We start from the raw sequence: 22,509 nt of genomic DNA on the forward strand, positions 1-22,509 counted from the left end.
GCAGTACGTGGTTGCAGTGGCCCAAAAGAAAGGTAAGAATGTGCAACTTGAGATTCGCTGACTACAGCGGCATTCAGAATCATGCCGGAAGCCTCCAAACACAACCGTGGCGGTTATCAGCTGATTAACGCGCCAATCCCTAATGCGTGGTTTCATTCTTGGCTACTCGACGCCCAACCTTCCGGTCGCCATTTCCCGGGTCAGCATTCCTCGCTGCCGTGGCTCCCTACCTGTCTCCTCTGCCCCTCCAGAGCCCCCAATCAAAGACACTCACCAAGATCTGTTGTCGCAGGATCCACTACCCGCTGACGAACAGTAGTTCAACTACCTCGACTCCTCCGGACCCCCATAGAGTACTACCTCAAATACAGCAGCCCCGTAACAAAGATGATCCTGAATCCATAGGATTGAAACGTCATCGACTCACACAGCGCGATTGACGGCATATCTATGCAACCTTTGTGAATCAAACCGTGCTGAACCACACAGTCACTTGTATATATTACTTCACCTGCTCTCACTACGCGCCGTTCACTGTTCTCACCTTTTCACTTGCGTTGCCACGTTTATGTGTCACAAGCACAATTGTGCACAAAGTCCAAGTTGGGCTGCCATTGCCCTTCATCCTTATTGTGCTGTTACAACTGCACATCCCTTTTTCTATATATATGATGCCATGTGCAATTTTGGAGAAAAAAATATACGCGAGTCTCCCATTTTTTCCTTCCTCGTAATGTTTTCTACATACCAGTATATCTGACTCCCCTAGTGTTACCTTTTGAGATATTGTTGTCTTTTATCGTATGAAGCTTCCAAAAGCCGGAGCCTGAGGAATTGAACAGTTATGAGTAGCGGGCTACTAAAATTAAATTATTTTAAAAGTCTTTAGTCTACAGACCCAGTGAGTCCACGGCCACGGGCGACAAGGACTCTCCAACAGCCTGGTCGCAGGGCACTGGATTTATTTAGGCATTTTTCGATAGAGCATACTTTACCCAGAGGTGTCAGAGCGCTTTAAGATAGAGCGAAGTATATAGGATTAGATATTGTGGTAACACATTTACAGAGTATAAATTCGCTAAAAATTACAACCTGCAAACTAAAGTTAAAGCGATTAGAGTTCCAAATAAACACATTCCACAATTGAAGTGTAAGAACAAACAAGTCTCCAGTGAGGAACACGAAAAAGTCAGAGTTATTGGTCGCCGTGTCTTTGGAATAGTTTTAAGGTCCTTTCGGAAGATGCGGAAAGAGGTGGCGGTGTGGAGGTACAGAGGGAGCGAGCTCCAAACTCTGGTTGCACGACCAGATGTCTCTTTGTCATTACTTCTGAGTAATGTTGCATAGTTAACAGCAGCATCATTGCAAAGTATTAAGAGCCTGATTTAGAATTCGGTGGTTCGGTTATTCCTGGCCGTCGTATTACGAGTGTCATTGAATATAATTGATTGATTGATTGATGGGCTTTATTTCGATATAAAATTATCATAAAAGCTCGAACAATATAATATACCGCAGCCATTTTACTATCGTTCATCTATCTATTTCTCTCATTTAGTTATCTTTATTTTACTTTTTGCTATTTCTTATTGCTTTTTCTGTTTCTCTCTATTCCTTTCTTCTTACCTTTCTTAGATTCCTTAACTTTGGCCGCACAGGCACTGGCGTCGGTGCACGCAGGAAATCGAACTCAGAGACACATTGGTGCCCGCTCCCTGTATAATGCAACGCCCCCAGGCGGGTTTGCAGTTTTGACCCCTCCCCCACATTCACAGACACCGCCCAAACTCACAGACCCCGCCCCCACAGCCACAGACCCTCCACACCCACCACGGGCCCCGCCCCCGCATTCACAGACCCCGCCCCTACATTCACAGACCCTGCCCAAACTCACAGGCCCCGCCCCCACAGCCACAGACCCTCCACCCCCCAGGCCTCACTCACACTGGCCCCTAATTCACAAACCTCGCCCCCTCATTCAGAAACCTTGCCCAAACTCACAGACCCCGCCCCCACGGTCATAGCCCCGCCCCCAGGCCTCACTCACACAGACCCAGCCCAAACTCACAGACCCCGCCTCCACCCACAGACCCCGCCCCCACAGCCATAGCCCCGCCCCCAGGCCTCACTCACACAGACCCCGCCTCCACCCACAGACTCCGCCCCCACAGCCATAGCCCCGCCCCCAGGCCTCACTCACACAGACCCCTCATTCACAGACCCCCCCAAGCTCAGAGACCCCGCCCCCAGGCCTCACTTACACAGACCCTCATTCACAGACCCAGCCCAAGCTCAGAGACCACGCCTCCACCCACAGACCCCGCCCCCACAGCCATAGCCCCGCCCCCAGGCCTCACTCACACAGACCCCTCATTCACAGACCCCCCAAGCTCACAGACCCCGCCTCCACCCACAGACCCCGCCCCCACAGCCATAGCCCCGCCCCCAGGCCTCACTCACACAGACCCCTCATTCACAGACCCAGCCCAAGCTCAGAGACCACGCCTCCACCCACAGACCCTGCCCCCACAGCCATAGCCCCGCCCCCAGGCCTCACTCACACAGACCCCTCATTCACAGACCCCCCAAGCTCACAGACCCCGCCTCCAACCACAGACCCCGCCCCCACAGCCATAGCCCCGCCCCCAGGCCTCACTCACACAGACCCAGCCCAAGCTCAGAGACCCCGCCTCCACCCACAGACTCCACCCCCCCAGCCATAGCCCCGCCCCCAGGCCTCACTCGATCCACTCCGGATCTCCGACAGACCCCTGCCCTCACCACGTCTTCAACAAGGCCGACGTTGTCATCGCACCCCACCTGCGGGACATCATCAACACCTCCTTCGACATCGCCACCTACCCGGAGAGCTGGAAGCACGCCGAACTCAGCGCTCTACTCAAGAAACCATCAGCAGACCCAACCGACCTCAAGAACTACCGCCCCATCTTGCTGCTCCCGTTTCCGGCAAAAGTCATTGAGAAGACCGTCAACAAGCAACTGGCCGCCTTCCTCGAGACGAACGGTTCCCTCGACCTCTCGCAGTCTGGCTTCCGGGCCAACCACAGCACCGAGACCGCCCTGATCGCAGCTACAGATGACATCCGAGCCCTGCTCGACAACGGAGAAACAGCGGCCCTCATCCTCCTGGACCTCTCCGCGGCCTTCGACACTGTCTGCCACCGTACCCTAGTACAGCGCCTCAGCAACGTCGGAATCCAGGAGAAGGCACTGGAGTGGATCACCTCCTTCCTCGCCGGAAGGACACAGAGAGTCCGCCTCCCCCGTTCAGATCGGAGGCCACCGAAGTCATCTGCGGCGTTCCTCAAGGCTCCTCGCTCAGCCCAACACTCTTCAACGTCTACATGAGCCCCCTCGCAGCCATCGCACGCCAGCACAACCTTAACATCATCTCCTACGCCGATGACACCCAGCTGATCCTCTCCCTCACCAACGACCCTGCCACCGCCAGAGCCAACCTGCACGAAGGGATGACAGACGTAGCCAAATGGATGTCGAACAGCCGCCCGAAACTGAACTCGGACAAGACGGAAGTCCTCATCCTGGGATCCTCACCGTCCGCCTGGGACGACTCCTGGTGGCCCCCCGCCCTGGGCAGCGCACCCAAACCAACAGACCACGCACGCAACCTGGGCTTCATCCTGGACTCCTCCCTCTCCATGACCAGACAAGTCAACGCCGTCTCCTCGTCGTGCTTCAACATCCTGCGCATGCTACGTAAGATCTTCCGATGGATCCCCACCGAGACCAGGAAGACGGTCACCCAGGCCCTCGTCACCAGCCGTCTGGACTACGGCAACTCCCTCTACGCCGGAACCACCGCCAAACTCCAGAAGAGACTCCAGCGGATCCAGAACACCTCAGCACGACTCATCCTGGACATCCCCCGCCGCAGCCACATCTCCGGACACCTGAGAGACCTGCATTGGCTCCCGGTCAACAAGAGAATCACCTTCCGGCTCCTCACCCACGCACACAAAGCCCTACACAACCAAGGACCAGGATACCTCAACAGCCGCCTCAACTTCTACGCTCCCAATCGCCAGCTTCGATCGACCAGCCACGCCCTCGCCGCCGTCCCCCGCATCCGAAGAGCCACCACAGGAAGAAGGTCCTTCTCCTACCTGGCCACCAAGACTTGGAACTCCCTTCCGACCAACCTCCGCCTGACCCAGGACCACCTCGCCTTCAGGAAGCAGCTCAAGACCTGGCTGTTCGAGCAGTAGCGGACCCCCTCCCCCCAGCGCCTTGAGACCCTCCGGGTGAGTAGTGCGCTATATAAATGCTCTGATTGATTGATTGACTCGCACAGACCCCTCATTCACAGACCCAGCCCAAGCTCAGAGACCCCGCCTCCACCCACAGACCCCGCCCCCACAGCCATAGCCCCGCCCCCAGGCCTCATTCAGAGACCCCTCATTCACAGACCCAGCCCAAGCTCAGAGACCCCGCCTCCAACCACGGGCCCCGCCCCCACAGCCGTAGTCCCGCCCCCAGGCCTCACTCACACAGACCCCTCATTCACAGACCCCCCAAGCTCACAGACCCCGCCTTCACCCACAGACCCCCGCCCCACAGCCATAGTCCCGCCCCCAGGCCTCACTCACACAGACCCCTCATTCACAGGTCCCGCCTCCACTCACAGGCCCCGCCCCCACAGCCTTAGCCCCGCCCCCAGGACTCATTCAGAGACCCCTCATTTACTGACCCAGCCCAAGCTCAGAGACCCCGCCTCCAACCACAGCCTTAGTCCCGCCCCCAGGCCTCACTCACACAGACCCCTCATTTACAGACCCAGCCCAAGCTCAGAGTCCCCGCCTCCACCCACAGACCCCGCCCCCACCCACAGACTCCGCCCCCAGAGCCATAGCTCCGCCCCTAGGCCTCACTCACACAGACCCCTCATTCACAGACCCCCCAAGCTCAGAGACCCCGCCTCCACCCACAGGTCCCACCCCCACAGCCATAGCCCCGCCCCCAGGCCTCACTCACACAGACCCCTGCAGGGAGAGGTGTGGCGCCGCGGCCAGGGCGACTGGCGCTGGAATCTGGGGACCACAGTTCGATCCCCGGCTCCGGCGGCAGGTTAGCCCAGCACCATGTGACTCTGGGCAATAGCTCGCTTAATCTTCCCGACGGCCCCCAGCGCCTAGAGACCCTTACGGGTGATTGTGCGCTTTACAAATGTGGACTTTACTTTTACTTTACCCCTCATTCACAGACCCCGCCTCCACCCACAGGCCCCGCCTCCACCCACAGCCATAGCCCCGCCCCCAGGCCTCACTCACAGACCCCTCATTCACAGACCCAGCCCAAGCTCAGAGACCCCGCCTCCACCCACAGACCCCGCCCCCACAGCCATAGCCCCGCCCCCGGCCTCACTCACACAGACCCCCCATTCACAGACCCCCCCCCACCCCAAGCTCACAGATCCCGCCTCCACCCACAGGCCCCGCCCCCAGGCCTCACTCAAACAGACCCCTCATTCACAGACCCCCCCAAGCTCAGAGACCCCGCCTCCACCCACAGGCCCCGCCCCCAGGCCTCACTCACACAGACCCCTCAAGCTCACAGACCTCGGCTCCACCCACAGACCCCGCCCCCACAGCCATAGCCCCGCCCCCAGGCCTCACTCACGAAGACGCTGATGGCAGCCCCTGATTAGGGCTCTCCCCCTCCCCTCGCTCCTCGCTCCACGCTCTCTCCCCACTCCTCCAAGGGGCTGGGCCTGCGCTCCCTGGCTTGTCCGGGGCCAGGCTGCGCACTAAGGAGGGGACGGAGAAGTGGTTGCCCCTACCCAGCTAGCCTCTCGTGGGTGCTCGGACGTCGGAGCTGCGCCCCGGCCGCCATTTGCCGCCATTTGCTTCCTGGATCGAGACGGCCCCCAGAGGACTTGATCTGACCAGTGGATTTGCCGAGCCGACCACGGACGACTGCATCAGCTGATTCCAGAAACGCAGTAGGCGCCATTTTCTATCCTTTGTGGTAGATCTGGCCTTTTTCATTACTTTAACAGCTTTACACTGAATTTCGTTTTTCCTCGCTCTGCTTGTTGCTTGTTACTTCTGCTGCTACTGATTGCAATTTGACTTGCTGAGCCCTGCCTGACTGACTAATTTCCTTACTTTGTAATTGCTGCGCTCTGATTGCAATTTTGCATTGCTGCACTGTGTTCAATCCATTTCCAAAACGTGATAATAATTACAGTTTGCGCCTTGTAATTGTAATTGCTGCGCTCTGCTTGTAGAATCATTCCACTGCCAGATTGATTTGATTTTACTTTTCAGATTCCAATTTGCTCGCCTGCGCTCTGCTTGCCTGCTTAAAATTTTCACTGCTTGACTGATTTTAACACTCCGAATACAGCCTAGTTAGCCGCGCTTTACTTGATTTATCTCGCTCATCGATACTCGGCCCAGCCCGCTCTGCCCTCCCTCCCGCTCCTCTAAGGCGCTGGGCCTGCGTCTCCCTGGCTTGACCGGGGCCAGGCTGCGCGCCAAAGAGGGGAAGGAGAAGGGCCACGCCTTACCTCCCCCATCCAACTGCACCAATTGATCATGGAGGCCGACATGGCTCAACCCAGCTCTGCCACCGAAGATGACGGGCAATGGCAGATTAAAGCGAAGAGGGGACGTGACTCGTGCCCAACATCACCAGAGAAAGCATCAAAGCTTGCCCGCCCTCCCCCTGCAGAAAGCGCAGTTCCAACCTCAAACCGTTATATGGCTCTCGGAAACATCCAGGACAGGGACGCCCCCCTGCAAGACCCCAATGCTACTGAACCTGAGACCTCTCCAGCCCCCACCAAGCGACTAAGGATCCCACCCATCATCCTGAAGAACCTAACCACCCACAAGGCCCTGGTGGGGATACTGGATGAATACTGCGCCTCCCCCTACACAATCAAGCCCAGGCAGGACCATGCCAAGATCATGCTCACCACCCCAGAGGACTACAGGTGCTTGACCGACATATTTACCGCCCAGAAAATGGAGTATTACACCTTCCCAATGACCACTGCAAAAGCCCAGCGCTTTGTAATACGGGGGCTCCCAACAAACGCATCGCTTGAACACATCTCTGGGGATTTATCTGACCTAGGCCTTCCAGTCAAAAATATTGCGCAGATTACCTCTCCAGCGGATAAGAACAAGAAATTTCCCCTCTTCGTTGTGACCCTGTCAGCGAGCCACGATGGGAAGCCAGCTGACCTCTCGGGAGTCACACGTCTCTGCGGCTGCGTCATCACCACAGAAGCACCTAGAGGGAAACGAGGACCAATCATGTGTTACAACTGCCAGCGCTTGGGGCACACCTCTGCCTTCTGCAAGCAGAAGCCAAAGTGCGTACGCTGTGGAGGAGAGCACACCTCCAACCAATGCACTAGGAACCGGGAAACCGAACCAGCAAAATGCGCCAACTGCGCAGGACCACATCCAGCAAGCTACCGCGGCTGCCCCTACCTCCAGAAGGCAAAGAAGGAAGGCCAGCGCCAACCCCCACAACCACAAACGACTTCCCCACACTCGACAACGACGGGTCAGGGGCCAAGGAATACTCACAGACCCGCAATGGCACACAGGATCCCAAATGGAAATCCAACCAACAGCCATAGCAGCGCGCGTGTGGATGGAAGATCATACGCAGACACAACTAAACCCAAGCAGGACAGCCCAGCGCCACCTACCGCCCCAGCATCACCTACCGCCCCAGCATCAGCGACCACCCCAGCACCATCCTGTGAGTTAGGCTCAGCCATCAACTGGCAAGAACTCATCGCGAAGATTGCAAAAACAGTCGCAGACCTGAACATCCACCCAATGGTGACAATGGTGGCGAACCTTATCGCCGGACTTTTCCAGGGCGAAGAAAACACCAGCAATGGCAGCAAAATCTAAAAGAAACTCTCTCTTCGTGATGTGGAATGCTAATGGCATTCAGAAGAAAACTGCAGAACTCCTGCACCTGATGGAAACCATGGACATGGATATAGCGCTTATTTCCGAGACCCACCTCCAAGGAAGCCAGAAGCTCAACATAGCAAACCACAGGGTATACCGCACAGATCGCACCACCGGAGCCAAGGGCGGAGGAACAGCGGTGATAGTCAGCACAAAAGTGAAGCACCACGAGATCTCCCTACCACCAGTCGGGAGCATTGAAGCAACTGGCATACAGATCCAGACATCTGCAGGCCCGCTGCGGCTGATTGCTGCCTACTCACCCCCAGGCAAGCTAGCCCCAAAGGACCTGGATGCTTTATTGGACCCCAGCATCCCAACACTAATTGGAGGTGACCTCAATGCTAAGCACAAATGCTGGAACTCTCGGACGGGAAACAGCAAAGGACACGCCCTACTTGCCCACTCAAAGAAGGAGGACTTCGTAGTGGCCGGCCCAACTCAACCAACACACTATCCAGGATCTGCACTGCACAAACCGGATGTTCTGGACATTGTGGTCATGAAGAATCTCTCCCAGTCTATGGAGCTTGAAACCCTAACAGCGCTGACATCCGACCACAACCCAGTGTTGATCACAGTTGGAGACGTACTTGAAGACCAGCAACAGGGCACCAGGCACAACTTCAAGAAGGCGGACTGGTGCCTATACAAGAGATGCCTGGAGGAGACACTGGTCCCTGGTCCCCTACGCAGCATTGAAGACATTGACCAGGCAGTCCACCACCTCACAGCCTCAATCCACACAGCTATTGCGCGCAGCACTCCAGAGCAGAAACTCCAACGATGCTCTATCTACGATCTCCCAAAGGGCATCAAGCAGTCAATAGCTGAAAAGAACAGAGCCCGCAGAGAGTGGCAGAGGAACCGCACCCCCGACCTGCTGAAGAAGTATAATGAGCTGACAAGGCAGCTGAAGATACAAATAAGCCAGCACAGAGGTGAAAAATGGGAAGCAGCTACAGCTAACCTAAAGGACTCAGACAACTCTCTCTGGAGAATGACCCGACGCCTGACTGGGAAGAAGGAACCAAACCCACCGATCCAAGGGAAGACTCACCTGGCATGCAGCAACAGGGATAAGGCTGAGGTCTTCGCTGACACGCTGGAGGAATCCTTCAGGCCCAACCAGGCAAGCAAACTGGCAACAGAAGTTGAGCAAGAGGTCGCCATGCATCACCAGGAGCACCCACCGGAAACAGAAACTGCACACATTGAGGAATGCTCAATGGGCGAATTACTGGCCCTGGCAAAAACACTGAAAAACGGCAAGGCACCAGGGAAGGACGGAATAGTCAACCAAGCCATCAAGATGCTCCCAGATAACGCAGTGGATCACCTTGCTGAGATATTTAACGCGTGCATGCAGCACCAGTATTTCCCAAACGCCTGGAAAGAAGCAAGAGTCGTCGTATTCCCCAAGGCTGGGAAACCACTGCGAGACCCTGCAAACTACCGCCCCATAAGTCTGCTATCTGGCCTATCAAAACTCTTCGAAAAAGTTATCCTTGCCCGTCTCGTTGACTTCGCGACAAGCAACAACCTACTTGCCAAAGAACAGTTTGGGTTCCGGAAAGACCACTCAACAAATCACCAACTCCTCAGAGTGGTGGACATCATCAGCCACGGATTCAACATCAACAAGTCTACTGGAGTAGTCTTTCTGGATGTAGCCAAAGCATTTGACCGAGTATGGCATGAGGGCCTGCTCTACAAACTTATCAAGCTCAAGTTTCCCAGCTACCTGGTCAAGTTGCTGACCAGCTACCTGACAGAACGGACCTTTCACGTGGCGGTGCGAGAAGAATGTTCATCACCGCGCCCAATTCTAGCTGGAGTGCCTCAGGGGTCAATCCTAGGACCATTCCTCTTCAACATATTCACAAACGACATACCCACTGACCTAAAGAAGACTGATCTTGCCCTTTACGCGGATGATGTTGCAGTCATCTCCCAATCCTTCAGTGACAAAGAAGTGGCGAAGAACCTGGAGGCATCGCTTTGCAGACTCTCCGAATGGTACAGCGACTGGCAGATCACCCTGAACACAAGCAAAACCACAGCAACCTTATTTACCAGGAAGCTGAACAGGAAACACCCACAGATCCTCCTCAATGGGGATGAGGTCAAATGGGAAAACAGCAGCTCCTACCTGGGGGTGACTCTGGACTCTAAACTCAGCTGGAGAAACCACATAGAGAAGACCTGCCAGAAAGCAGCATCCAAACTGGCTGCATTATACCCACTCCTGAAGTCTAAGTCGATGCCCATGCAGAGCAAGGTGCGAGTAATCACCGCAATAATTCGACCAACTATGACATACGCTTCACCAGTTTGGAGTGGCTGCCGCCCACAGCTGCGGAAGGACCTACAAATACTTCAGAGCAAGGCCTTACGGATTGCAGCAGGTGCTCCCATGTTCACACGAACAGCAGACCTCCACAGAGACCTAGGCATCGAGATGCTGGACGACCATCTCCTCAAACTCAACAGGACATTCTACAAAGGACTGGATCAAAAAGAAAACCCACTGATCCGGAAACTTGCAGATATCGCTACAAACCCATTTGACCGCTATCCGCGTCCCATTGAAGCGCTAACCTTGCGAAGCTGAAACAGCAACGCAGCATCCAAAAACTCATTACTGCCTGAAGGCAAACGCCGGCAGATACGCAAAACTCACCGCTGCCCTGATGGCATAACAGCCTCGGCAAGCACCTAAAACCCGCTCACTGCCGGCTGGCATTAGCCGCGGCAGGCACCCAAACCTCAACACTAACAGAAGGATCTACACGGACAAAGACGAGACTCTCGAAGGAAACATGCTGACAATTCTGCAAACACTACTGACCGCTACCCGCGGCCCATCACTGAGCTGACCATGTGATGCAACCTCAACTGTGACAAAGCGTCACACACCAATAAGACAACCTAAACAGCGACTACAAAATTCCAAACGAATATGGAGTAATGAGGCTATTGCCTCGGTATCCAAAAACTCACCACTGTCAGAAGGTATCTGACAGGAGAAGACAAGAAACAGGCTGACCCAGCCTCCATCCACATACCCCGCCCCCACAGCCATAGCCCCGCCCTCGCTGCCTCGAGGCCTTGTCTTCCTCACCTCTCGTGCGTTGCTCTGTGAGGAGCGGCCCTGAGGGGACGACGGACCACAGACCGCGCGCGGGACATGAGCCGCTCTGATGACCTGCAGATGCGCATGCGCAGGACAAGCAGTATCACCAGTCCATGGCCGCGCATGCGCTGAGGATAGCGAAGCACATCAAACTGTACGAGCGTGTCACTGTGTGTTGAGCAACACCGCAGGGAGAGCACGGCCTGTACAGAGAGGGGACACAACCGGGACCGTCCACACTGTCTTCCCTCAAACACGGTAAAGCCCAGGACTGAACTAAGAGGCAGGGTAAAGAGGGCTCGATGGGTTAACAACTGCGCATGCGCGGAGGACAGACACTGCCTCCCGCAGCACAGTGCGGGTTAAAGAGGGACCGGTTGATTTAACAACTGCGCATGCGCCAAAGACAGACACTGCATCCTGCACGGAGTTCGGGTCAAAGAGGGGCCCTGAATGAACAACTGCGCATGCGCTGATGACACCCTCTCCCTCAGCGAGCACGAGGCGCCTCGCGCTCCATCAGTCAGTGGCGGTTTGTCTCCGAGAGCGTCGGCGCTCTGCCCGACTTATACTCAACAATAAGTGCTCAGCTCATATATAAAAACAAAACCTTTACAGCAATCTAGTACTACTCCTCTTATTATGTATAATGCTGCTAGAACTCAGAAGTAGATGAGTGTACAGAACACGAGCATTTGGACATATTCACCATTCCAAGATGGCGCCCGTTTCCATGACCGTAGTCCTTCGTTTGTTGTTATGTCGGGATACCGGAAGTCACCCCGAGCGACGGGCTGAGCTCTTCTACGCCGGTTCCTGTGCTGATGTTTGACGGGCTGAGCTCTTCTACAGCTTCGGATCCCACACACCGAGCTCGGGCTGCGGGTTTGGATACAGCGGCTCCTCTGCTGATGTTTGGATCCTCTGCTGCGCTCTGCGACGGTTGAAAGGTAAGACTGAGATCACAGGTTTCATGTCGGTTGATAGCTTCCGGGTCATCACGCTCCAAGGACCCGGAGGGAGCACGAGGGAGACATGAGGATGAACGTTTAATACCAGCACGGCTCCCTGTCGGTCCACTCGGACTCCCGAGGTGAGATCCAGGCTGACCATAGACCCGAGCACCGTTCCTTATCCAGAGCAGGCGCAGGTCACTTTCAGCGTTTGCATGAAAGAATGATGCCTTGATAGACTTCAACAATGTGTGGCAGGTCTTGGTTAAACACGGCTTTGAAAGGAGGTTTATTTGAAATATCAATCACTCTGGAACTTTACAGAAATGGATTTTCAGACGTTTAAAAATATCCTTTATTTACAGAAAGTTATACTGGGACGGTAGAGGTGTTTATTTCTCAACTTCATGCTTGATACACTTGGGGCTCTAAGGTTTGGGACTTATTACCCCTAGACACGACATGATACTATCATTCGGACCAAACCACAGACACGGGTTTTCACACTTGAAAGTTGTAGTGTACACATACAACAATCACAAGCGGTGTTGTCAGCGTTGCTTTATTCCATGATATAAGGGCCCACAGGGAACGGAAAGAACAACATCAGTCACCACGGGAGTCAGCTGTCATCTGACTGACAGTTACAATGACGTCATATAAATAGACAATGAACGTTCCATGATGACACCGGATGATGTCAGGTCATGGAGAAGGAAAACATACTATGCTAGATAACCACCCGCACAATAACAAAAGCTATAACATGTACAACATCTCCCTTTTCCCAAGGAAAAACAAAACAGTACATTCTACTCCATCACATAGTCTTTAAATCTTTTAGGCAGGTTGACGACTCTACCCCCTCTAGAGGACAAACCCCTTGCTGGTTTCAGGGCCGTGTCTCCCATGCATACGGCGGGGGAACCAGTTCCTTCTTTACTGGGACATACCACAGAGTCTTCTTGGGCTAGAACAGTGTCACCATTTTCAACATTGGAACTCCTAGAACTTTCTACTAACTGCGAAGAATATCTGGGGCTGGCATCAGCATGCGATTGGTTTTGACTTTCAGATATGTCTTCCCATTCAAGCACACTATCGTTAAGGTTCCCTTCTTCTTTTCCAACATTTTTCATAATTATCTTTTCTTGTCCTTGTTTCAGTCTTACCATATCGTCTTTACTACGCCATCCTTCACCCTCTATGTATACAGCACCATTAGAAGCCTTACCGATCCTCATGGGTTTACTAAACTTTGACTCTCCCTTACTCACCAAACCAGGCTTCTTCATCAAAACCCAATCTCCTGGCGTCACACATTTGTCTTTCACCCTGTTTACCATATCAGAGTATGCTTTGGCTGTCTTCTGTTTTTTCTCAATGTTCTCTTTTACCTTGAGCTCTTTCTCACATGTTTCTTTAGATTTGGTAACTGTACCACTCCATCCACCTATTTTAGGTGTTATGATGTTGTTACATGTTCTTCCTCTCATCAAGAAAAATGGAGTATGCCTAGTGGCCTCTTTTGGTGTATTGTTGTATGCATTTATCTTCACCCTTATGAAATCTTTCACATCCATTTCATTTGCAATGGCCATTTGTATTCCTTCCTTAAAGAACCTGTTCAGTCTTTCAACTTGGCCGTTGCTCTTAGGACTGAACAGTGGTGTTTTTTCCTGTGCAATACCAGAGTTTTCTAAAAACTCGTTCATCATACGAGAAACCAATTGGGATCCATTGTCTGACACGAGGACCTTTGGTTGTCCCTCTTTGTCAAAGACTTTCTTTAAAAATTTTATGACCACTTCTGTCGTAACCACGTTCACAAATTTATAACATACCCACTTTGAATAGTAGTCTGTCAATACTATCAAGTATTTGCTTTCATTAGGCAATAAATTAAATGGTCCTGCAAAGTCAATCGCAATTTTCGCCCAAGGTCCATCCGGGATTTCTACAATTTGCAGTTCATTCTTCTCAACCCTCCAATGCTTATCTGATTTTAAACATTGCTCACATTGATCTACGTAGTTTCTTATTTCACTGTCCACGCCTGGCCACCAATAATGCATCCTTAGAATGTTCTTTGTGGCAGTGATACCAGGATGTCCTCTGTGAGCTAGCTTTATGATTTTTTGTCTGAGTTCATATGGCGGCACAAAGACTTCGCCCCTTTTTAAGAAACCACTTTCCAACGTTAATTCATCACTCACCTGCTGGTAATTTCTCAGTTCATTTGGCAGGTTCCTTACAGGTGGCCATTTAGATCGCACATATGTGTTTACTTTAGCTAGAATAGCGTCCTTTGCCATGCCCTCCTGCCATTCCTTATCAGTTATCGATCCTTCACACATTATTGTGGCATCGATCAGCGCCACCACACATTCTGTGTCATCCTGAGCTTCTTCTTTTTGATTTTGTATAGGCAAACGTGATAAACAATCTGCTCTACTGTTCTTGCCCCCTTTTATGTGCTCTATTTTGAAATTAAATTCTTGAAGCTTTGACATCAACCTTATCAGTCTAGAGCTCGCATTGCCGTTGCCTCGACCTTGGCCATCCAACAGGTATATTAATGGTTTATGGTCAGTCACTAACGTGAAACTTTTTCCCCATAAATAATCCTTAAGCTTGTGCACTGCCCATACACATGCTAAGGTTTCACGTTCAATTGTACTGTAATTGACCTCTGTCTCATTTAGCCTTCTAGAGATGAAGGCAATTGTATTTTCTTCATTTCCCTGTTTCTGACAGAACACAGCACCAATTCCTTCAGCACTGGCATCCACAGTTACTATGTTTTCTAATTGCGGGTCATAGGGTTTCAGTGCAGGTGCATTTGCTATTTCCTCTTTGACAGTTTTGAAGGCTTGTTCCTGCTCGTTCGTCCATTTAAACACCACATTTTTTCTGCATACTTTTGCATGAACTTTGCATAATATTCACTGAGGCCAAGAAATGACTTAAGGGTTTCCTTGTCTTTTGGTTCTGGGGCCCCCCTTATGGCATGTACAAGATCATCTTTTGGCAAGATACCTTCTGCTGTTAAGACGTGCCCCAGATATTCAATCTTACTCGTCATAAATCTGCATTTGTCCTTTGAGACAGTCATGCCTTTCTTATTGAGAACATCCAACACCTTATCAATCAGCTTTAAGTGGTCTTGTTCTGTCTCTGAATGCAAAAGAATGTCATCTTGAAAGGCTTCCACCCCTTTCATTCCCCCGGACAGGATGTCCATTAGTTTTTGAAAGACACCAGAAGAGGATGCCAACCCGAATGGTAGCCGCACATACCTAAATGCCCCGAATGGTGTTATGAACGTAGTTAGTTTTTTAGACCTTTCAGATAGACAAACTTGATGGTATGCAGCTTTTAAGTCAATTAATGAGAAGAACTTTGAACCTGATACTGACTGAAGTATGTCTTGAATTTTTGGTAGAGGATGGCAGTTTACAATTATGTTTCTGTTTAACGATCTCAGTTCCACACACAACCTGATGTCCCCAGTTTTCTTTTTCTTTGAAACAACAATAGCAGAAATCCATTCAGACTCATCTGCTTCCTCAATTACTCCTTCTTCCATCAATTTCTCTAGTACCTCCTTCAATTCTTTCTTTATAGACAATGGAACGGTTCTTACTTTATGTTTACATGGTATGGCACCTTCTTTCAATTTAATGTCATGGTTAAAACCTTTGACGCATCCAATTACATTTTTGAACACCTCTTTATGTTTGTCAAGAGTAGCTGTTAAATCTACTTTATCCTCCTCTATGCTCATACTATTCACCCATTTCTCTCTCAAGATTACCGGGTCTTTAGCTCCAGGCACCAAAATAACTCCTAACTGGGCTAGATCTCTCCATCCCACTAATATCCTCCCTTTTTCTGCCACATAGATTTTAGTTTCGATAACTCTTCCCCTGAAACTGACCGTGTCATTGAAATATCCTAACATATTTATATCCTTTTCACCAAAGGCTTTGGGGTTTACATCTGATTCTATGAGCTTAACATTCTGCCATTTTTCATCAAAAAGAACATCTGAGATGGTTGTTATGGGTGCCCCAGAATCCGCGGTGAACTTTAGCTCAACCTCCCCAATCTTTACATCCCTAATGGGACCCTTTATTTTACCATCCTCCCTCTCAACATACAGAACAATGTTTGCACACATTTCTTCATCAAAATTTCCTACAGTGTTAATGTTCATGCTATTACTCATTCTTTTAGTTTTACATAAGGTAGAATAATGACCATATTTTTTACATTTGACACATTTCTTACCAACTGCAGGACAATTCTTGTAATCAGCTAAGTGCTCATTAGATCCACACCTGAAACAGCTTAATTGCTTACCTCCTACTTTCCTTTCACTCAAATTTTTCTCATATGTTTTACCATCACCCTTCCTTTTGTCCTGTAAATAAAATACATTAATGTTATTTCCTGCAAGCGACAATTCTTTAGTAGATACTAGCGATCTCTCGATTCCCCTAGCTATATCTATGACTTCTTGCAAGGTTGGCCTTTTGCATGCCAACAACCTCTCTTGCACCTTTTTCGAATAACAATAGAAAACAATTTGATCTCTTATGTACACATCTGTCATTTCTTCATATTCACATTCTACAGCAAGAATTCTCAAACAAGCAATATATTCATCAACTGTTTCCCCTTCTTGTTGTTTCCTTAGAGCAAACTTGTGCCTTGCAACCATAATGTTGTTTTCCTCATCAAATTGTCTTTCTAGCCTTTTAAGGCTTCCTGATACTCGTTCAGAGGTATAAATGTTCCAGGTGGATTCTCATATTCGGGCAGGCTGTCAAAAACGTCTTGCCCTGCTTTTCCTAATAACCCAAATAACAATGAACACTTCCTTTCAGCGTCAAATGCTTTTCCATCTATAGATATAATATAATTTTCAAATGCTCTTATCCATTTCTTCCACTTCATCGTGGGTTTTCCAGGCTCATCTAGGAAACGAGGAGGTGCACATATATTATTGCATTCAGCCATGTTTTCCACAGGTTTCTATGTTATTTCCCACAAATCAGTCTTTATGTTTAGATGGCTTTAAATAGGTTTCTCATACAGCCACTTGTTAAAGATATTTCACTTCCTTTTTATTTCATATTTATTTTCCAAATACTGCTTTACAGAGTAATAGCGCTGTGGACTTACTTGAATTTTCTTTTCTTTTTATTCATACATTCAGGGTTTAAGATGTTACAAAGCGCGATGTTCGCTGTGTATGCTTACCGCCTCGTTATTTGTTTACTCTGAGGCAAAGTCAATTTCCAAAATGGCCGCACGCAGCTCACGTTTGATGACGTGTTTTGCCACGGTCCAATGAATTTCCAGTTTGATTATCCCGGCATGCTTCACGCGACACAGCTGAGGTGATTTACTGCGCCTTCAGCTGTTGCCTGACACTGACAGGAAAACATGAAGCAACACCAACAGCCGGTTTCTTTGTAAGATTACATTTGCTGTAGCGCTTTAATTTTCAGTAGATTCACGCAGCCAGGTTTATTTCATGCGCACACAACAAGTCGATACCAGATGCTTCTATTTGCAGCGCTTTAGTTTTTACGCAGCCAACTCCTTAGCGTACATGAATCGCTACTATAATTACAAGCAGCAGAGCTCTCCTTTCAGACGGCGCTTATCATTCACAACACGGTGTACTCACTCCGTGTAGGTTTCCGTCTCTTTTTATTTTCTTTTCATTCCTCTCTCTTAAAATTGATCGCGGGCTTCATAAATCAAACCCGCATCATTATGAAATTTTTTTCACCCGCAGGCCCTTCACAGATCCGCAGTCCTCGTCGCCAATTGTAGTGTACACATACAACAATCACAAGCGGTGTTGTCAGCATTGCTTTATTCCATAATATAAGGGCCCACAGGGAGCGGAAAGAACAACATCAGTCACCACAGGAGTCAGCTGTCATCTGACTGACAGTTACAATGACGTCATATAAATAGACAATGAACGTTCCATGATGACACCGGATGATATCAGGTCATGGAGAAGGAAAACATACTATGCTAGATAACCACCCGCACAATAACAAAAGCTATAACATGTACAACAAAAGTACGAAGGATTTTGTGCACCAGGGCTATAAGGAGGTCATTTTGTCATTGGAGTTTTATCTAGATTCGCTCCCTCCATCGTATACTGTATTTTAGAATGCTTTTTAGGTCTCGCTCTCGAGACCTATTGTCGCCCAGTTGTCTCTCAAGGGAGACAGAACGGTGCACGAGCCTACCAAGGTCTGTGGACGCACTTACGCAGGCCGGCCGAAGGCACGCACACACGCGCAGACACACACACACACGCAGACACACACACGCGCAGACACACACACACGCGCAGACACACACACACGCGCAGACACACACACACGCGCAGACACACACACGCGCAGACACACACACACGCGCAGACACACACACACGCGCAGACACACACACACGCGCAGACACACACACACGCGCAGACACACACACACGCGCAGACACACACACACGCGCAGACACACACACACGCGCAGACACACACACACGCGCAGACACACACACACGCAGACACACACACACGCAGACACACACACACACGCTCAGACACACACACTCACACGCGCAGACACACACACACACGCACCAAGCCCCACGTACCGCATCGGCGGCTTCAGCCGCCACTCCTGACTTCTGCTGCCACCGCTCCTCTGGGCCATCCACTCCGTGGGCGCGGGCATCTCACAAAGACGGAAGTCCCGCCCCACGACAGCCGTAAGCGTGCACATCCCAGAAGTTCGGGAGAGTGCACGCTCACAGCTTGTTTAATTTTTTTTTATGTAGCCGCTAGACGAGGGCTGGGGGCATACGACAGTTCGTTGACTCCAATAAGAACCGATACGTAAATACCAATTGTCTAAATCTATTGATAGGCATGGATCCATTTTAATGAGGCCTGCAGCCTCAGTAGCGCTCCTTGGATGGTTGAAGTGAGTGTTTAGCGGGGAAGCATTCTGTGAAGAGCTGCGCCTGACGATGACACTGCCTGCCTTAAATCGAGCAGGCGGCCGGGGCTCGTCCTGGGAGTCACCCAACAGGCGGATGCTGTGGAGTTGAGTCAGTGGGATGCCTCCAGAGGTAGGCTAGGCAGCAGGCAATAGTGAGACATCTCATATTGACTTTTCAATAATGTAGGACCGCTGATAGCCCTGGCTCACCGCACCTGGCCCCGGCCTTCCTTTTGCGCCTAGAAGGGTATACTGAGCTGTCATTGTCGTGTCACTCCGCAGCCATCAGCGCCACTAGTATTCAGCGCCAGCAGAGTCGCACGAGTATTCAGGGCGCTGAAACACAGCTGTAATATTAAGCAAAATAAATAAAATTGTTTGCTCATGAACCACAACTGGTATATTAAGCAAAAGAAATAAAACTGTGTGCCCGAGCGTTCAAATGAAAAGCTTCTTTGAAACACTCAACCAATCACGACTCGATTTGCACACCACTGACAATAAGTACACACTTGTTGTGATTCTTTTATTTCACCTCATGCCTTTGTCGTACACCTCTCTAAACTCCCTCTTTATATGTAATTCATGTTCGCGTTCATCACTATCTCCCACTTTCTGTTATGTTGGGTTTCTCTTAATCGTTCTTCCTCTTTTCTGCCTTTCTATCGCTTTCTCGGAATCAGTCTGGTGAGAAATTAAGTCCGATTCCCAAAATTAAACCAGTGTTTTCTTGCACAAAGTAAACACTGTGTCCTGCTCCTACAACAACACGGCATTCTCCACGTATTAGGAGAATCTGGCAGATTAGATCTTGTTAGCAGACAATGACACCCCCCCCTCTCCAATTTACCACAAGTGCACTGCAGGCTTGCATCGCCACACCAGTGCAAAGCATGTGCACAGGTTAGCTGACCTAGAAATTAATAGGTTTGCACTGTTGGCGTAGGGTAAACATTTTGCATAGCTCACTACGCGTAAATATCGATTTTGCACTAGTTAGTCCTGAGAAGCGTTCGTTCAAAGTGTTATTGTACTGGTGCAAAGTGCACGTGCTCGCGGTCCTATCCCCGCACCCTGTATCCTGCTGCACATTCTTTTCTGACGGACAGGACTGCAGGGCATTTGCAGTCGTGTGCTCTGGCAGTAGCTGGACGCAGATGTGCGGTTTGAGCCTCTGCTGGTCCTTGACAACCACGTAGAAGGCAGATGTGATTGAGCGATTGTGTCTTAGTGCGCGTGAATTCAAGTCAAGTCAATAAATTTATATAGCGCACTACATACCCAGAGGGTCTCAAGGCGCTTGAGGAAGGGTGGGGAATTACTTGTCGAATAACCAGGTTTTAAGTTGCTTTCTGAAGGCTAGGTGGTTTTGAGTAAGGCGGAGGTGAATGGGAAGGGAGTTCCAGGTTTTAGCCGCTAAATAGGAGAAGGATCTTCCTCCCATGGTGGTTTTGTTGATGCGTGGAACAGCAGCGAGTGCCTGGTTGGAAGAGCGTAATTGGCGGGAGGGGGTGTAGAAGGATAGTCGCGTGTTGAGGCACTCGGGTCCAAGTTCGTAGAGTGCTTTGTGTGTGTGGGTGAGGAGGCGGAACGTTATCCTCTGATTGACGGGGAGCCAGTGGAGGTCTTTCAGGTGACCGGAAATGTGGTCTCTACGCGGGATGTCTAGTATGAGTCTGGCTGAGGCGTTTTGGATGCGTTGGAGTTTTTTCTGAAGTTTTGCGGTGGTACCGGCGTAAAGGGTGTTTCCGTAGTCCAGGCGGCTGGTGACCAGTGCGTGGGTGACCGTTGTTCTGGTTTCGGAGGGGATCCAGCGAAATGTTTTTTTGAGCATGCGGAGAATGTTGAAGCAAGAAGATGAAACGGCGTTGACTTGTCTGGTCATCGAGAGTGAGGAGTCCAGGATGACGCCCAGGTTCCGTGCGTGGTCTGTTGGGATGGGTGCTTTTCCTAGGGCCGTTGGCCACCAGGAGTCGTCCCATGCGGAAGGGGAAGTACCTAAGATGAGGACTTCTGTTTTGTCTGAGTTCAGTTTAAGACGGCTGTGCTTCATCCACTCGGCTACTTCTTTCATTCCTTCGTGTAGGTTGGTTTTGGCGGTGTTCGGGTCTTTGGTGAGTGAGAGGATTAGTTGAGTGTCATCAGCGTAGGAGATGATGTTGAGGTTGTGTTGGCGTGCGATGCTCGCGAGGGGACTCATGTATACGTTGAAGTGGGTGGGGCTGAGTGAAGATCCTTGTGGTACGCCGCAGATGACTTTGGTGGCTTTTGACTTAAACGGTGGGAGGCGGACTCTCTGAGTTCTTCCGGCAAGGAACGAGGTGATCCAGTCCAGTGCTTTTCCTTGTATTCTGACGTTGTTGAGGCGTTGTATAAGGGTGCTGTGACAGACTGTGTCGAAGGCTGCAGAGAGGTCAAGGAGGATGAGGGCGACTGTGTCTCCGTTGTCCAGTAGTGTTCGAATGTCATCTGTTGCTGCGATGAGAGCGGTTTCGGTGCTGTGTTTGGCTCGGAAGCCGGACTGTGAGGAGTCGAGGGATTTGTTTGTTTCGAGGAAGGCGGCAAGCTGGTAGTTGACGGCTTTCTCGATGACTTTGGCCGGGAATGGTAGGAGCGAGATGGGGCGGTAGTTTTTGAGTTCGGTGGGGTCGGCTGTGGGTTTTTTCAGAAGTGCCCTGAGTTCGGCGTGTTTCCAGCTTTCCGGGAAGGTGGCGGAGTTGAGGGAGCAGTTGATGACGTCTCGGAGGTGAGGTGCGATGATGGAGTCTGCTTTGTTGAAGATGTGGTGGGGACATGGATCTGTGGGGGATCCTGAGTGGATGGAGTTCATCAGGCGAATGGTGTCCTCAGTGGAGATTGGGTTCCAGTCAGAAAGGGTGTTCGAGGGGGGTTTGCCTTTGGGGGTAGGTTGGGAGGGTTGGTCTTCGGGATGGTTGTTGAAGCTGTTATGGATGTCGGCGATTTTGTCGTGGAAGAATGAAGCTAGGGAGTCGCAAAGGATTTGAGAGGGAGTGATGTCGTTGGAGTTGGCGGTGGGGTTGGTAAACTCTTTGACGATGTTGAATAGTTCCTTGCTGTTGTGGGCGTTGTTGTCTAGTCGGTCTTTGAGTGCGGATTTCTTGGCTGTCCGGATCAATTGGTGGTGTCTGCGGGTGGCTTTTTTGAAGGCGTCTCTGGTGATGGAGTTAGAGTCTTTTTTCCAGGCTTTTTCCAAGGAGCGACAGAGTTTCTTGGAGCTCTTGAGGTCATCGTTGAACCAGGGGGCGTTTTTACTGCCTATCTTGATTTGACGTTTTTTCAGGGGAGCTAGGTTGTCGGCACTGTGGGTTAGCCATTGAGTGAGGTTACTGGCTGCTTGGTTAGGGTTCGACGAATAGGCAGGGGTGTTTTGGAGAAGC

At 50.8% G+C, this 22,509-nt stretch overlaps 1 protein-coding gene across 1 annotated transcript in view; it reads left to right on the forward strand.

Annotated features, from left to right (window-relative positions):
* The first annotated feature begins 11,697 nt into the window (after positions 1-11,697).
* Positions 11,698-22,509, forward strand: part of LOC144805843 (uncharacterized) — a 205,998-nt gene continuing 195,186 nt past the window's right edge. The window contains exon 1 of the mRNA XM_078672320.1: positions 11,698-12,068. The gene's annotated coding sequence lies outside the window, so the exon portion shown is untranslated. The remainder of the gene's footprint in view (positions 12,069-22,509) is intronic.

Source organism: Lissotriton helveticus, assembly GCF_964261635.1.
Source record: "Lissotriton helveticus chromosome 1_1 unlocalized genomic scaffold, aLisHel1.1 SUPER_1_unloc_3, whole genome shotgun sequence".
Lineage (NCBI taxonomy): Eukaryota > Metazoa > Chordata > Amphibia > Caudata > Salamandridae > Lissotriton > Lissotriton helveticus.